At 47.2% G+C, this 14,791-nt stretch overlaps 1 protein-coding gene across 1 annotated transcript in view; it reads left to right on the plus strand.

Moving 5' to 3' along the window:
- Positions 1 to 14,791, plus strand: part of PARP1 (poly(ADP-ribose) polymerase 1) — a 921,075-nt gene that overhangs the window by 55,073 nt on the left and 851,211 nt on the right. The gene's annotated exons all lie outside the window — the stretch shown is intronic.

Raw genomic sequence — 14,791 nt, forward strand, 5'->3', positions numbered from 1 at the left:
GACCAGGGTTCCGGCAGGGATGACTTCTTCCCTTGAGTTAGTGGGGTCAATTAACCCTGAGACGAACTCCACTGGACCATCTTGCCTGATTGGCTGTACTACTTCGCTGTTACAAGAACCGAGTGCCAGGGGTTGAGAAATCTATAGTCTAGTGCAACATCTGAAATCCTGCCAGGAGCTCCAGGATTCTCCTAAGGGCCCTCTAGAAACAGGATGACCTCCAGAAGCAGGACGATGAGAGCTAGAGTTCCCTCACCAGAGTGCAGGAGTGAAGGAAGCCCAACCGGTATCTGAGATCTGAGATCCGCGACAGTGCTGTTTACCGAGCGCTGAAACCATGAAGTGCCGCTGATCTGAAAAGAGCCTGTAGCTGCCGACCACCTCCAAACTGCTGCCGCAGGAGCCCTCCAGACGTCCTCCCTATTGTCCCAACGGCTGAGGCTCAGGAACCCAGGGTCTGCACTGCTGCAATAGGAGGTAATGTTTAGACTTGGGGTATTTAACTCATTGTCTTTTTGGCTGTATTCTTCTCAGTTTTGTATTGGCTGCTTTTGAGAGTTGATCCAACTCCTTTTCACCGGCTTACAGCTTGTGACCCTACAAGTGATTTTCTACAAACTCTCTAACTTTGTGCAAGACGTATCTATCTAAGAAGTGCCTCAGCGCCATAGACTGTGCTCCACTTAACTTTGGCTGTCCTGGCTCTCTGCAGACTCTTCTAGCCCATTGACTTTGATATTTCTGTCCCTCATAGGTGGTAGCTTGTTTTAGACTGTTATTGCTTGGAAAGGCTTGTCTGGAACTCACTGGAAGATTTAATTGTCCTCACCTATACTGATACTGAGAACCTGTTTAACCCTTTTCCTTTCTGCAACCTCAGAATCTGCAAAGTGTTTTCATTTTGATATATAAATGCCATTGCTGTTCTTGTGAATGAAGTCACCTGAGGGTGTAGGAAGTGTGTAAAAATCATCTCTAAAGAGTATCCTCTAACTTATGCTGATCCTGCAAAGTATTTTTAAAGTATATTTTGATTTACATAAATTGCCCCTTTTAAAGAATGCTTATTTAAAACCATGTTAATTATTTATAACTAAAACATTGAGTGTAAGTGTTACTTGTATAATTGTGTAAAAAAATGTCATTGCTACAACTCACATTTACCCTTCTTGAGATAGGCCTGGCTGCTCAGGTACACTACCAACTTGTGTAGTACAGACCTATACCAAAAGGTGGGTTACCTAATACCAAGCAGATAAGTGTTGTGTAGTCTCACAGAGTGGACTGCATCAATTCTTACCTAACACTTACGTCTTCAAGCAAGGCACTAATAATAGAAAGTTCCTCCTGTGGTACTATGTGCACTATTTGTCCAAACATATCCATGTCTGTTTCCTATTTTTTTGTTCGGAGTATTTTTACTCCCCATTTGCCTATTTTTATGGAGTAAAAGCAGCCGATGCACCTCTTATCTGTAGGGCTGGCTGGCGTCCCATGTTGTTTCTTCCCACATTCCTCCACGTCAAGTGATTTTTTTTTTTTCAAGTACCAGCTCAGATCATCCAGCCTCCAGCACGCATCCTGCGTGTCTTCCTACAAGCCCAAACGAAACCCATGAAACACTGGCAAACTCTCCCCTCCAGCACTCCTTCCATGTGCATTATTAACTTATCCCAGTTTGACCCACCATTTGGCCGTACTTAACAAGACTGTGCTCCCAGAAAGAATTGTTGCCTATTTCCACAAACCCATCTAGTTGTTAACCCCACCACCCAGTGGCACTTCATTTGCTCAAACACTGAATAGGATGGGCTGATTCTGGCCAAACGTCGGGTGGCTATAGCGTGGAAACACCCACCAGGCCTGGCAATAAATATGTGGCGGGGCGGATGTCCGTAGGTGGGGTATTGCAGAATTGACAACTTTGCAGAAGGTAGATACTGAAATGGAAGGAGAGGGAGTGACAGTACACTGGTCCCAAATGCTGGATGATTTATCAAGGGCTAATGACCTACGGCTGCCATGAGGGGCGCCTAGGCAGGCGTGGAGTTGGCAGGGTATGAGGGGGGGAATGAGGGGAATGTGCATGGTGTGGACTAAGGGAGCGGCCACAGTTCCGCCCGATTCTCAGGGGCTCCATGGACAACATATGATTGTTTGCTATCAGCTATGGAAAGGATGGAAAAGCCTGGAGGGCAGAACCTGGATATTCGATTGTGGAGGGAGCGGGGAGGGTGAAGTGGGTTGTTTTGGGGTGTCTGGGGGGGGGGGGTTGTGATCTGCTGCCCAAATGTGATTTGCTTCATTCCTCCTTCCTTGACCTGGTCATTCAACCCTTCAGGCCATGCGACGTTCACCCCCCCCCCCCCCGCAAACCAAACTGAGACCTACACAAAAACCAGCTATGGGGGTACCGTGATCTGTAATATTTCCAAGTACTTGCGACAAACCCCATATTCCCCTAATATCCCAGAACATGTCTCCCATATAAACAATTATTGAATCCCATATGTACATTGTTCAGGACCACCACACCCTCACAGTGGCTTTCCCTCATAGACTTCTTTCTCGCATGTATAAACTCATTTCCCACTCTATGCACTATATGTTGTACAATTACATTGTGTCCCCACAACTTCTATTGTGTTGCTAGGGATGCAATTCTAAAATGTATCCAAACTAAAGGTACACCTCCGGCATACAAGACAAAAACATCCTCCCACCATTTCCACAATCTACCCAATACCTCCCATAGTTATCCAAATCCAGTGGAGGACACAGCGGTAACGGGAGGCCCCATTAACCATAGATTCATCCCTGACTCGGTCTGTGTGCCCATGTGATTTGTGATGGAAGTGGCCCTACCTGCCGACAGAGCGCAGCTGTTCTAGGTATTTTGGCAGAATAGCATCTCAAGAGCACCTGACGGCAACAGAAAATAAGCAAAAAGACCAGAATAGACATCAGTATCGTCATTTAATCCAGGAGGGCACTGTTGTGACAGTTCTTGTAAAGTTCAGCTAAGGGCTTCATAAAACCATATCCGAGGCAGTACCAAAACTCCACTCTTAGTATAAGGTTGTACCATCTGAGAACATTTGGTAGAGAGGGCAGCCAGGCTCATCTTCGGAGGGAGAGGGGGCGGTAGAAATTGTAACATACATATGGTTCAAAGAAACACTGATACACACTGATAAACTAAGAATTGTAATAATAATTGTTTATTTTAAATACAGTAGGCCAAGATAAATCTTGGGAAAGAAAGTACAATTCACATACGATATAAACACAATTATAGAATTCAACTTAATACTTATGCTATACAAACCAAAGTATAACCTGTTAAGAATAGCAAGTCAAGGTGAGTCAAACCTAAAGTTATACGTTCAGAATGGCACTCTGCTATTCTTGGGGGGGAGGAGTGGGAGGGGGTAAGACAAGGTTAGAAGAGGGCTCTGCTGTGAGCTCCGTGAGCGCACCACATCAATCCTGTTTAAAACAACGGATCCAGGGGCCATCCGCCCCCCCCCCCCCCAGTGTCCGGGGTATCATCCATGGGAGAAATGCACCCGATTGAAGGCTGCCAGGGGTGCCGAGATCCCCCACAGCCGCCGAGAGGGCTCCGGGACCTACTGGGGGCAGGACGCGCGGGGACGGCTTCCCGCGGCAACATCCGGAGGACCACAGCGGCGAGGAGCGGATCGAGGACGCTGCCCGCTCCACTGCACCAGCTCCCAAAACCCTGGGCCGCGGATTACGGTGACATCGCAGGCCCCCAGTCCCCCCTCCCCCGCTGCACAGGACCCCATGGGGAGACGCTCCGGCGACCGCCAGCCCACCTGGGCGTACCGCGCCCTCGTGACGCGCCAGGCTAAAGAGTGGTGCTCCGGCGCGGCCTGCTGGCCGGGTGGGCCCCGAGCTTCGCCGGAACCCAGCTACAAATCGGCGGATCGGGACCGGACTGCACAACAAGACGGCACCGAAGGAAATCTCAGGTGAGCGGACTCTTTCCCCCCCCCCTCCCCATATTTCTGAGCTTCCCAGCAAACACTGGGTGTTCCGAGCCAAGCCCTGTGTCGCGGCCCGACCCATCGCCAAGGAGTCACCCGTACCCAGCGACCAAACCCCACACAGAGAGAGGTTGTGTATATATATACATACACCGTGACAGGGAAGCAAAGAGGGATTGAGAACCTGACGCCCCAGCCAACAAGCTACCAGCTACAACACCTGGCCACCAAGCCCCCCATACCGTCGGGTGGCACCACCTAAGGCAACCCCCTCCCCCCCGATAAGACAGACCCCAGAGTGGAACCACTACTGCCCCAAAAACAGCATCGAGCCAACTCTTCACGGCGGCGATCAACCGGGCCAACCTAAGCTCAACTAAATGCCAGCAGTTCCACCAGCCTAGGAGGCCCGACTCCCACACCAGGCAAACAGCTACCAGGTGGAGACCAACTATCGCCCCCCCCCCCACCGTAAACAACAGAAGGCAATCGCTCAGAGACTGGCGGGGAGCCCTCTTTTCCCGCTATGGCCAGCCACCACGGAGTCGGCTCGCTCCCACCAAATACCCGGGGAACCCACCAGATACTGCACAGAAGTAAACCCAAGGTCAAGGCTCCACTCACATTTGGAAACCAGGATGGGGAAAGCCGACAAGTCACAAAGAAAGCTGACTTTTGAAGCAGAAACCATAGTCAAAACCCCAAAATCACACGATCAACAGGAGTGCCCATTGGAAGCCATGCCTCTAGACAAAGACCCCGCACAGGCCACAGACATCAGGGAGATCATTCTTGATTTAAAGGCCGGCATTGGAAACATCGACAATAAACTGGACTCCCTCTCTGCTAAAGTCGATCAATTGCAACATCGCTTTGATAAGCACGGAGATAGGCTAGATACTGCAGAACAACGAATTTCCGATGTGGAGGACAGCGTGGCCTCCATAATCACCAAAGTAACTACACTAGATTCCCAAATGAAAGCCGTCCTACCTAAAAACAAAGACCTCGAAGGACGCTCCCGCCGGAATAATATTAGGATTCTTGGAGCAAGAGAACATCAAAACGAGGAAAATGGAGACTTCGTGGAGACCCTCTGCAAAGAAACATTTGGCAGCCCCGCGCTCTCCAACATATTTGTAGTGGAAAGAGCCCACAGGGTCCCGACCAACAAGCCCATCCCAGGGACTGCACCTCGCCCAATAACAGCCAAATTACTCAAGACCGGGACACGATCCTCCGCCTTGCCTGGGAGAAAGGGAAGCTACAATACAATGGTGACGACATTCAATTCTTCCCGGACTTCTCCCCAGCAGTCCAAGCGCAAGGCAGAACATTTACCGCAGTGAAACGTAGGCTGCAAGACAAACTACTCTACTCCATGCTATACCCAGCCAAATTACGTATTCAACACGACAGCAAATCGCAATTTTTGAACTCGCCCGAAGAGGCAAACACATTCCTCGACAATCTGGGGTGCAAACAAACCAGTAACAATCCAAGACCCCCAAGAAGAGACTGTGACGTACGGGACCCGCCGTGATACCCACTCTTGTCCACACCCAGGTGGCCTCCTGCCGTTCAAAAAGCCCCTGGACTTTTTTCCAATCACAACGAATGTCAAGGTGCGCCCAACCTTGGAAGTTCCCTAGCGCCCCAAGCGCAGTTCAATTAAGTTTTGGGAAATGGGTTGGGGGAAATCTGATGGGCAAGTTGGGGGTTGCCCATGATTGGGAGGGTTTCTGTTCAAAGTTATGGAAGTGTGCTTACCCGGGGCATACGTCCCCCGTACATACCCTAAATCACCTGGCCAATGTGACGAAATCGACCTCCGTACAAGACACCCAACACCCGAGAATGGTACTGTAGCACCCTGGCCTGCTGCGATCAACTACCTTCCTGTTCCCAAAAACCACCAAATAGACTACCGGCAATCGCATTCAAGTTAGCTACCTGGAATATTGAAGGGGGCAATAACCCGACAAAATCCAGAAAGATGTCACAATACCTCCCAAGACATAAAGTAGACATCGCATTGATTCAAGAAACCCACCTTCTCCCAGGCTCAGAAAACCACTGGGCCTGAGACTGGGGCTGCCACAGGTATTTTGCATCCTACTCTTCATATGCCAAAGGAGTGGCAATTCTCATACATCGTTAAAATGCAAAGTAATCTCTACCAAAAACGACGATGAAGGAAGATCACTCCTAGTTCATGCGATCCTGGAAAACACAGAATGTATCATCATAAACTCCTACGGACCAAACACAGACGGCTGCAACAACTTCGATTGGGTACTGACACACCTGGGAGAGTCTAGGTCCGCAACAATCATTTAGGCCGGCGACATGAACACTACATTAGATCCTTGCTGGGACAGGTCGCACCCATTATCCACACCCATCCCTAAAGCTGCCCTCCAAGTGATCGAGATCTGTAAGGCTTACAATCTGGTAGATATATGGAGACGCCAACATGGCGAAACCCGCGATTATTCCTTCCACTCCTGGGTCCACAAGACAAGCTCCCGTCTCGACTACATATTGGTTTCCGCACATAGCCGAGTCCAATGGACAGACGGCCAAATACATCCCAGAACGATATCCGACCATTCAGCTGTCACAATAGATTGCAATCCACCGGACCCATCAGAAGGGAGAAGGCGTTGGAGGTTCAAACCCGGCTCCCTACAAGACCAAGTATTCGCTGACAAACTCTGTGCGGAAATAATCTCCTTCCTCGAACTCAACCAAGACTCGGTGATATCAGCCGGGACACTATGGGAATCTCTAAAATGCTACATAAGAGGGATCTGTTTGACCAAAGAACAGGGCATCCTCAAATTAATAAAACGCAAACTGGCTTCAAGTGAGGCCCGACTAAAAGAACTTGAACACTTACAGACCACGACACCGGACCACATGTGTTGGCAGCTTTGAAAAAAAGCTCGACAACTTCAGAGCAACTGCTGAGCGTGAAATAACATTTCTATCACACAACCACTGCATTCGCCAGTACGGAGAAGGACAAAAACCAGGTGCCCTCCTCGCGAGATTGATAGCAGCAGACCGCAAACCAACACAGATCGAACAAATCCGAACCCTCACGGCACTATGGTACACACAGACAAGGAAATTGCCGAAACTTTCCGCAACTTTTACCAAAACCTATACAAAACCAGCTACACCGCCACCCAAGAGGAACTAAAGCAATACCTAGCAGATATTGAATTGTACTGGGTAGACGCCACACAGAGAGATCCCTTAAACTTGCTAATCACGCAAGAGGAAATTCTGCTGGCCATCAGTCTTGCACCAAAGCACCAGGCCCCGACGGGCTAACAGGCGAATTCTATAAATCATTTGCACGAGTTCTTGCACCAGTGTTTATGAAGAGGTCACAGTTCATTGCCCCCTACTCTACGCGAAGCGAATGTAATTCTACTTCACAAAGCCAATAAACCTCCCGAAGAATGCAGATCCTACAGACCGATCTCATGGATTAACCTAGATAACAAAATACTAGCGAAGACCCTGTCCTCCAGGCTGATTTCCCCCCCTCCCCGCCACCCCCACCCCCTGGATGCCAGCAATGGTACTAGCAGACCAGGCCGGTTTTGTACCAGGCCGAAACACAACGTTCGGCATCAGACGCATGTTTGGGTTCATGGAATCGCTAAACTCCTCACAGCAAGCAGCAGCGATCCTCCTTGACGCCGAGAAGGCTTTCGACTCAGAGTGGCCCTTTCTTTTCGAGATCCTACAAAGAATGGGTCTCGGCAAAAGATTCATCCAGTTAACCTCCCTCTTATACAACCAGCCTAAATCTCACATAACCATAGGGAAAGTCAGATCAACAGCAAGGGACCAGGCAAGGGTGTCCCCTACCCGCGGTGCTCTTCACACTGGTAATGGAGCCACTCGCCTCCAACCTTCGAGCCAAGCACATAAACAGAGGCCTCACTTTTGGGCCCCACAAATTAATAATTTTCCTGTACGCCGACGACATCGCCCTCTATATTCATGACCCGGCCACAAACCTGAACCCAATCATCTGCGACATAATTAAATTCGGCAACTATTCTGGCCTAAACATCAACCATAGCAAGTCGATTATTTTCCTGCTTACTGCCGAGACCCAAGAATTCCCAGACGACTATGGATTCAAATGGGAACATACCAACGTCCGGTACCTGGGCATCCAGATGGCAAGAGACCACCAAACCCTTTTCCTAGATAACTACGGGAGAGTACTCCAAACACTCCAGGGAAAAATCGATAGATGGAAATCCCGACCACTCACCCTATGGGGACGAGTGTCATTGGTGAAGATGGTGATACTCCCCAAACTTCTCTATCTTTTCGTAAATCTCCCTCTACTAGTAACTCAAGTACATCTCCAACGCCTACGGAGCCTGATCCTGGAACTCCTATGGGCTGGTAAACCAGCCAGAATAGCATATAAATCACTAATCCAGCCAGTGAAGAAGGGTGTTATGGCACTCCCCGACTTCGAACGCTACTACTGGGCAGCCCAAGCCCAATTCCTGGGACATTGGTATGCCACGCACTTCAGTCGGCCCCACGTCCAGCTGGAGCGAGCCCTGGCAACTCCCTTCCACCTCAGAGCAATGCTCTTCGGCCAATCACACACCCCACACAACACATTAAACGCAGTCCTTTCTACCATAGCAATACGGAAAAGAATTGCACATAAATATGATATTCAGACTAGGTACTCCCCTCTCTTACCGATAAAATTCATACCTGGAATCCCCCTATCCACAGAGAGGACGTACTTCAACTGGGTGGACAAACTAAACCTAAAAACCCTGGGTGACCTATTCATTGAAGGGACCTTCCTCACTCCCCAACAAGCCAAAACCTGCGGTGCTACCAAGACTCAACACCTTTTATCTATTTCCGCCTTCAACAAGCCCTCCGTGCTATACGGTCATCGTTTCCACAACAGTCCGCTACCTGGCAATTGCTACAGAGTTATCCAGTCACAAGGGGATGGCAAGTTAGTGTCGGTAATTTACAAATCACTGCTAACAGAAACCTCCCCAAACCCGTTGGCACCCAAGTTGAGATGGGAGAAGGCCCTCCCAGACGACGTTCCTGGATGAGGAATGGGACTACATCCTAGCACAAACCCAAAGGGTTTCCCTGAACATAAGGCACAAAATAATGCACCTAAAATTCATCCATCAAGTGTATCACACCCCTGCCAGAACCCACCAATACCACCCATCAGTTCCCCCGTCCTGCAGTTGCTGCGGAGCCCAATCAGCGGACTTTGTCCATCCGGCATGGTATTGTCCAGCAGTCAATCTCTTTTGGGATTCAATACTTGAGAAAACGGCCGCAATCTTTGGCATGTCCATAGAACACAATCCCAAAACCACACTCCTTGGTCTTACCAAACGCTCCTCCCCCCTTCACCCCCCCCCCACACACGGAAACTCAGAATTGCTGCTGCTATTGCCGCGCAGAAGGATCGCAATGACATGGGGCAGAGGCCCCTCACCGACTGTACATCAATGGCTGAAAGACATAACTTATTGTCAGGACACGGGGTTGAACTTTCTCAAACTTTTACCCCTACATGCACGACCCCCCGACATCTGGGGTCCATACATCACCTATTTGATGTCCACCGAAGACAGCATTTCCTCACCGGAATCATCTCGAGAATCCTAGAATACATAACCCAGGCACCATGCCCGGTTATAACAACGAAAGCAAACGGTCTTTGACTATTAAATAAACGCTTAGTCACAACCAAGAGGGTCAAGAGACTGAAGGGGGCGGGGGGAACGAAGCACATGTTAGTTCCATGTTTCTTTGTTACCATTGTCTTGTTTTATTCTTTTTGTTGACCAATTGAAAATACCAAAAATAAAGTTTTTAAAAAAAAGACCAGGTTAGATATACTTTTAGAATAACGGAATTAAAGGGTAGCAGATCCTATTGGTCAGAATATTCAGTTATAGAATCACTTAATTGGACCAACACTGTTACAAGTCTATCTTGCAATGTATGTAACTTTCTTCTATTATGAGTGGATACAGTCCAACACCAATGTTACATTTAAGAGCACAGTTCAGAGGGAGTACCTTAACATGTATACTTTCTGGAGGGGCCTTAAGCTACTCAAGGATAAGTATGAACACAGTAAACAGTTTTTTAGAAGTGGACTAAGCAATTTAGGGAAGAGCAGCAACAGCTATTCAAGGTAAGTAAACCCTATTGGGGTATAAACTATTTCTATTACAGGAATAGACAGTTTAGCCAGTGGTACTTTTTAGAAGTGCAATAGACCGTTATAAGGTAAGTAGGAACTCTGACTATTTTAGGAGTGCTTTCAAGCAGTTCAGGGAAAGCATAACCCAAGTACACACTTTTTTAGAAAGACACAATGTATTTCAAGGTGATTAAATGACTCATACTTTTAAGAATGGCTTTCAGCAACTCACAGGTAAGAACGCCTATACTTTAATTTAAAGTGCTATACATGGGACATATTTACATACATTACTATTATCCAATCGAAATTGGTACTCGGACAAGTATTAACTCCAATACTGTTTTAGAAATGCAGTAAAGCAGATCAGGGAAAGCAAACCCATTAACACACATTTAGTCATGGTGGGAAGCAGTCGACAGCATAGGCTTCCAACAAAGGATTCTTAAAGGCTTCTAGCGGCTCTGCAGTTTTGGCACGCTTTTACAGGTACCTGATGAACGAACATCGCCGGTCGGGTTCTCTTCACTCTCTCCCACTCCCCTAGGAACAAGGTAAAATAATCCCCAGGTCAAAGCAAAAAGTTCTAGTGTTGACTCAGATCAGGAAGATTTATCACAATTATGGAATTCATAACGAACAGGCACCTATGGGAATTAGTTTATCCAACTATCTTCTTCAAACCCAGCCTCTTATTCCATGGCCACTCTAAGGTTTGTATTGCTCCAATTGTTTGGGACAGGGTCCCATTATCTAAATCATTGGGAGGACACATATGTGCAACACGTACTCCTATTGTTTGATGACCTCCACCTTCCATAACTGTCAGATGATCAAGGGTGTAGCGGTTGTGCAATGTCATAAGACGCAAGGCTCACATTCCTTCCTTCCTTTATTGAACTCAACGTAAATTCTGAGTGATTTATGAAAAGGAGCAAGTTGTACCTGGTGACCTGCAGCCATTCTGTATTGGCGATGGCGTGGACACCAGGGGCCAGGAGGAGGGAAAGATCATGTTGGAACTGCTGAAGAGCCGAAACCCCTCTGGAGTGTTATTTAATGGCTCTGAAGAAATTGACGACGGGCTTTCTTTTCTAAAGTTCGATTCTCATGTCCATCCATATTGGATGGAAAAAAGGGAAGCACCGGGGACAGAAGTGGCTCGAGGTGATTTACTTGAATGTCAGATGGGCTTTAGGCACTGCTGTGATTGGGAAGTGAAGTGTAACAATACTGCACACTCCCTGCCAAGCTGGAGGACGTTGGAGATCTTCAAAAGGACTGCAAGACTAGTAAAGATTCAAGCAATGCTGATGTTCCTCCAGCAAGATCAGCGTTACGAAGGACTCGACTACAGCTCATATTAATGCTGACAAGCAGTGCCATTTCGCTTAAAACACAGAGGAAAAATGTGTAATTAACTGGATCTTAACCGGTTTCTCTGGCTCCATGAACCCCACGTAAGACTCTCATACATATTCCTTGTCATTGATCTGTGCCACTGCTTATTCAGTGAGCCCCCTTGTTCTCCCACTCTGCAACTCATTACCCCTTGCTCCCATTGGTTATGTGAAAAAACAGAACCTTTGATTTTCAATTGTGCTCTCGAGTTGCATCATACACTTTTGTGCTCCTTTTCTTTCTTTGCACACATCTTTATCACTCGCTATGATCGGTGCCTAAATTGCTCTTCTACTCTGCATAAGGCTAGTTGCACAAAACACTGCTGTCTGTGGTGACACTTCGCTTGGAATAAACATTTTGTGAACTCCAGAAGTGTGGGGGATAAGAGCAAATATAGCGAGAATATGCAGGCCCTTTTCTCCCCACCTTTCTCATTTGATTATACCACATATTATCTATGGCAAAGCCATGCACATCCACTGTACTATACATACCCACCACTTCATCTTCAATTAAATCATGGTCAATATCCCTTTTTTAATCTGGAAACTAACATTTCATAAAACCCTCCAACTAGACACATCTACATGTATATTACTCATCACAGCTAAACAAGGAGTGATGAAAAATTAGAGAAACAAGCGTACATCCTAGCACTCCTGTTTTCCCACTGTCTGTGCAATATTCATAAAGGTCACTGTCGTTAACACCAAAGCCCTAATTGGAACGCGCTACGACTTCCGTGCTGGTATCCTTTTGGACATCCGACTGGTGTATCCAGCATTTGTTGCCCTCCACCGTCACAGCGCTGAACGTTGCTTAGATGACCTTGTACGGCCATGGAGGCGTCGATCACCCCAGCTTTGGACGAAGGACTAAATCTACGCGGAGTACCCAGGGAATAGCTGCAGCCATTGTAGAATTTCAGCCTCTTGATCGATACTTTCTACTGTAGCCTGCTGTTGATGAGAAGTAATCTGTGAAGATGTAAGTCTGACAGCATGAATTAAGTCCCTAAGGTAGGCCCTAAACTCCTCTCCTTGAATTTCTATGGACTTCTGAGCATCTGATGCTGGGTGTGCAGGTGAAAGTGCCTTTTGTATGTATGCTTCCTGTTATCTCATGGGGAGTCAAGTGGTGCTCCTTCACCAGCTGGTTTCTGAGGGAAAACGGAGCCAAGGGAAGGGAATGGACCCAATTCTTCTTCAAATCGTAACAGTTTAGCTAGACAGTTCTTAAATAAGCCATTCATGTGTTCCACAATCCTGTGGGCTTGTGGATGATACACATGCCTAATAGAGACGTAATTTCTGCAAACTGCTGGTTCCAAAATAGTGTCCCATTATCAGATTTCAAGACATCACATATTCCCCACTGTGGAAATACGTCCTGCACCAAGACTTCAGCCACCAATTCTTTTTTTTTTCTTCAAGTTGTGCACAGGGTCCAGCCTCAAACCATTGGGGGGGGGGGGGGGAAGACAAACTACAACAAATAGATAGCGAGAATTGCTACACCTCTTTATCATGTCCACATAGTCTATATGAAGTTCTCTGAAAGGCCCCAAGGGTGGGGGCAATGTCCATTTCAAGGTCTCACCGTGATTCCAGTGTTGAATTGGTGACATGTCACACAATAAGCAACAAACTTTAATTACCTGTTACTGTAAGTTCAGGATGAACCATTCTTCCCTCATTCATGTCGTAGAGAAGTGTGCAATGGATAATGCAGCTGTGCCAGAGGCCCGATAAGTAACTCTAGGGGCATAACTACTTTGCCTGTAAGGTCTGTCTCCACAATACATTGGTCGGTGAGAGGTGCTCGCTCCTGCATTTCCGTAATCTGAATTAAAGGCAAGTACAGTGTGAAACTGTTAACTGTACCTGCTGGAACACTGGTTCTGTGACTTGGGAAGCTGATAGAGCGGCCTCCTTTGCCGCTCTATCAGCTTCATCATTACCCAGTGATATTTGGTCCGTACGGTTAGTATGCGCGGTGCATTTGATAATGGCTACCTCTACTAGCATTGTTAGCGCTTCGATTAGTCTGGACAGTAATGCAGCATGATGGACAGGATTCCCATCCGATCTTCTAAACCTCTCCTATCCCATCTCAATAACCCTGAATGCACGGTGGAGGTGACATATGCAGAATTGGCGTAAATGGTGACTGCCTTCCCCTTACTCATCTCTAGCGCCTCTGAGAGCTACCAATTCCTCCACCTGTGCAGAATAATGCGAAAGCAATCGATTCTTCATCCTGACTTAGTATTCACGGTCCACAACTGCTGCACCCTTATGCCTTTCACCAGTGTCTTGATCAATTGTTGTTGAACCAACGACTGAATACTTCTCCTCTTTAGGGGCAGACCTCCAATTATCCTAACCCAGAGCAGGCCCACTTCTCAAGAAGCGATTACCTGTTTGTCCGTAAAGCAAGTTTACTGTACAAATGGCCAGGAGGAGCTAGATGACCCTGCAGCGTCAAACTAACCAGTCTCTCCCTGAACCGCGCACACATTTCACATTATATCATTTTGCAACAGTCAAAACCCTCTCAAATGTTATTGCAAATCACCCTCTGACCCCCATATATGATCTGTCAAACCTATACAAAAGAAATCCTGTCCTCTCCAATACCCACATTATCATTGGTCACATTTAACTACCATCGGCTCATATTTACAGCACACCCCTTTTCTGGTATTCTTCTGTACAATGAATAACAGGCTCCCATGTACTTAAAAAGATTGCATCTCCTTCCTACGATAGTGCTCAAAGTCGTCAAAACCCTGAGCCTGCCTGTAACTGACAATCTGATGTTGCAGCTGCTCACTGGTCTTAATCCTTGCTAAACCTGTTTTCACAGTTGCAGAGTCCCACCCCCCAGCAAACACTGCTCAAACTTATGAACGAGCATGCAGAATACAGACTTGTATATTCCCCTTGTTCCCCCAACTGTCCCAAATATACCCCTTAAGACCCCCATGTGTATGTCTGTGCATGCATATTTAAAACTACTGCGTCCTCTGAGTAATTTCTTCATTTGCGCACATGCAAATCTAAAATGTATCGACTTAAAAACAAAGTAACACTAAGACTCATCCTATTCTCATTAATAACGCTAGATA

The sequence above is a fragment of the Ambystoma mexicanum genome, chromosome 4q (genome assembly GCF_040938575.1).
Source record: "Ambystoma mexicanum isolate Mex_15411 chromosome 4q, UKY_AmexF1_1, whole genome shotgun sequence".
Taxonomy (NCBI): domain Eukaryota; kingdom Metazoa; phylum Chordata; class Amphibia; order Caudata; family Ambystomatidae; genus Ambystoma; species Ambystoma mexicanum.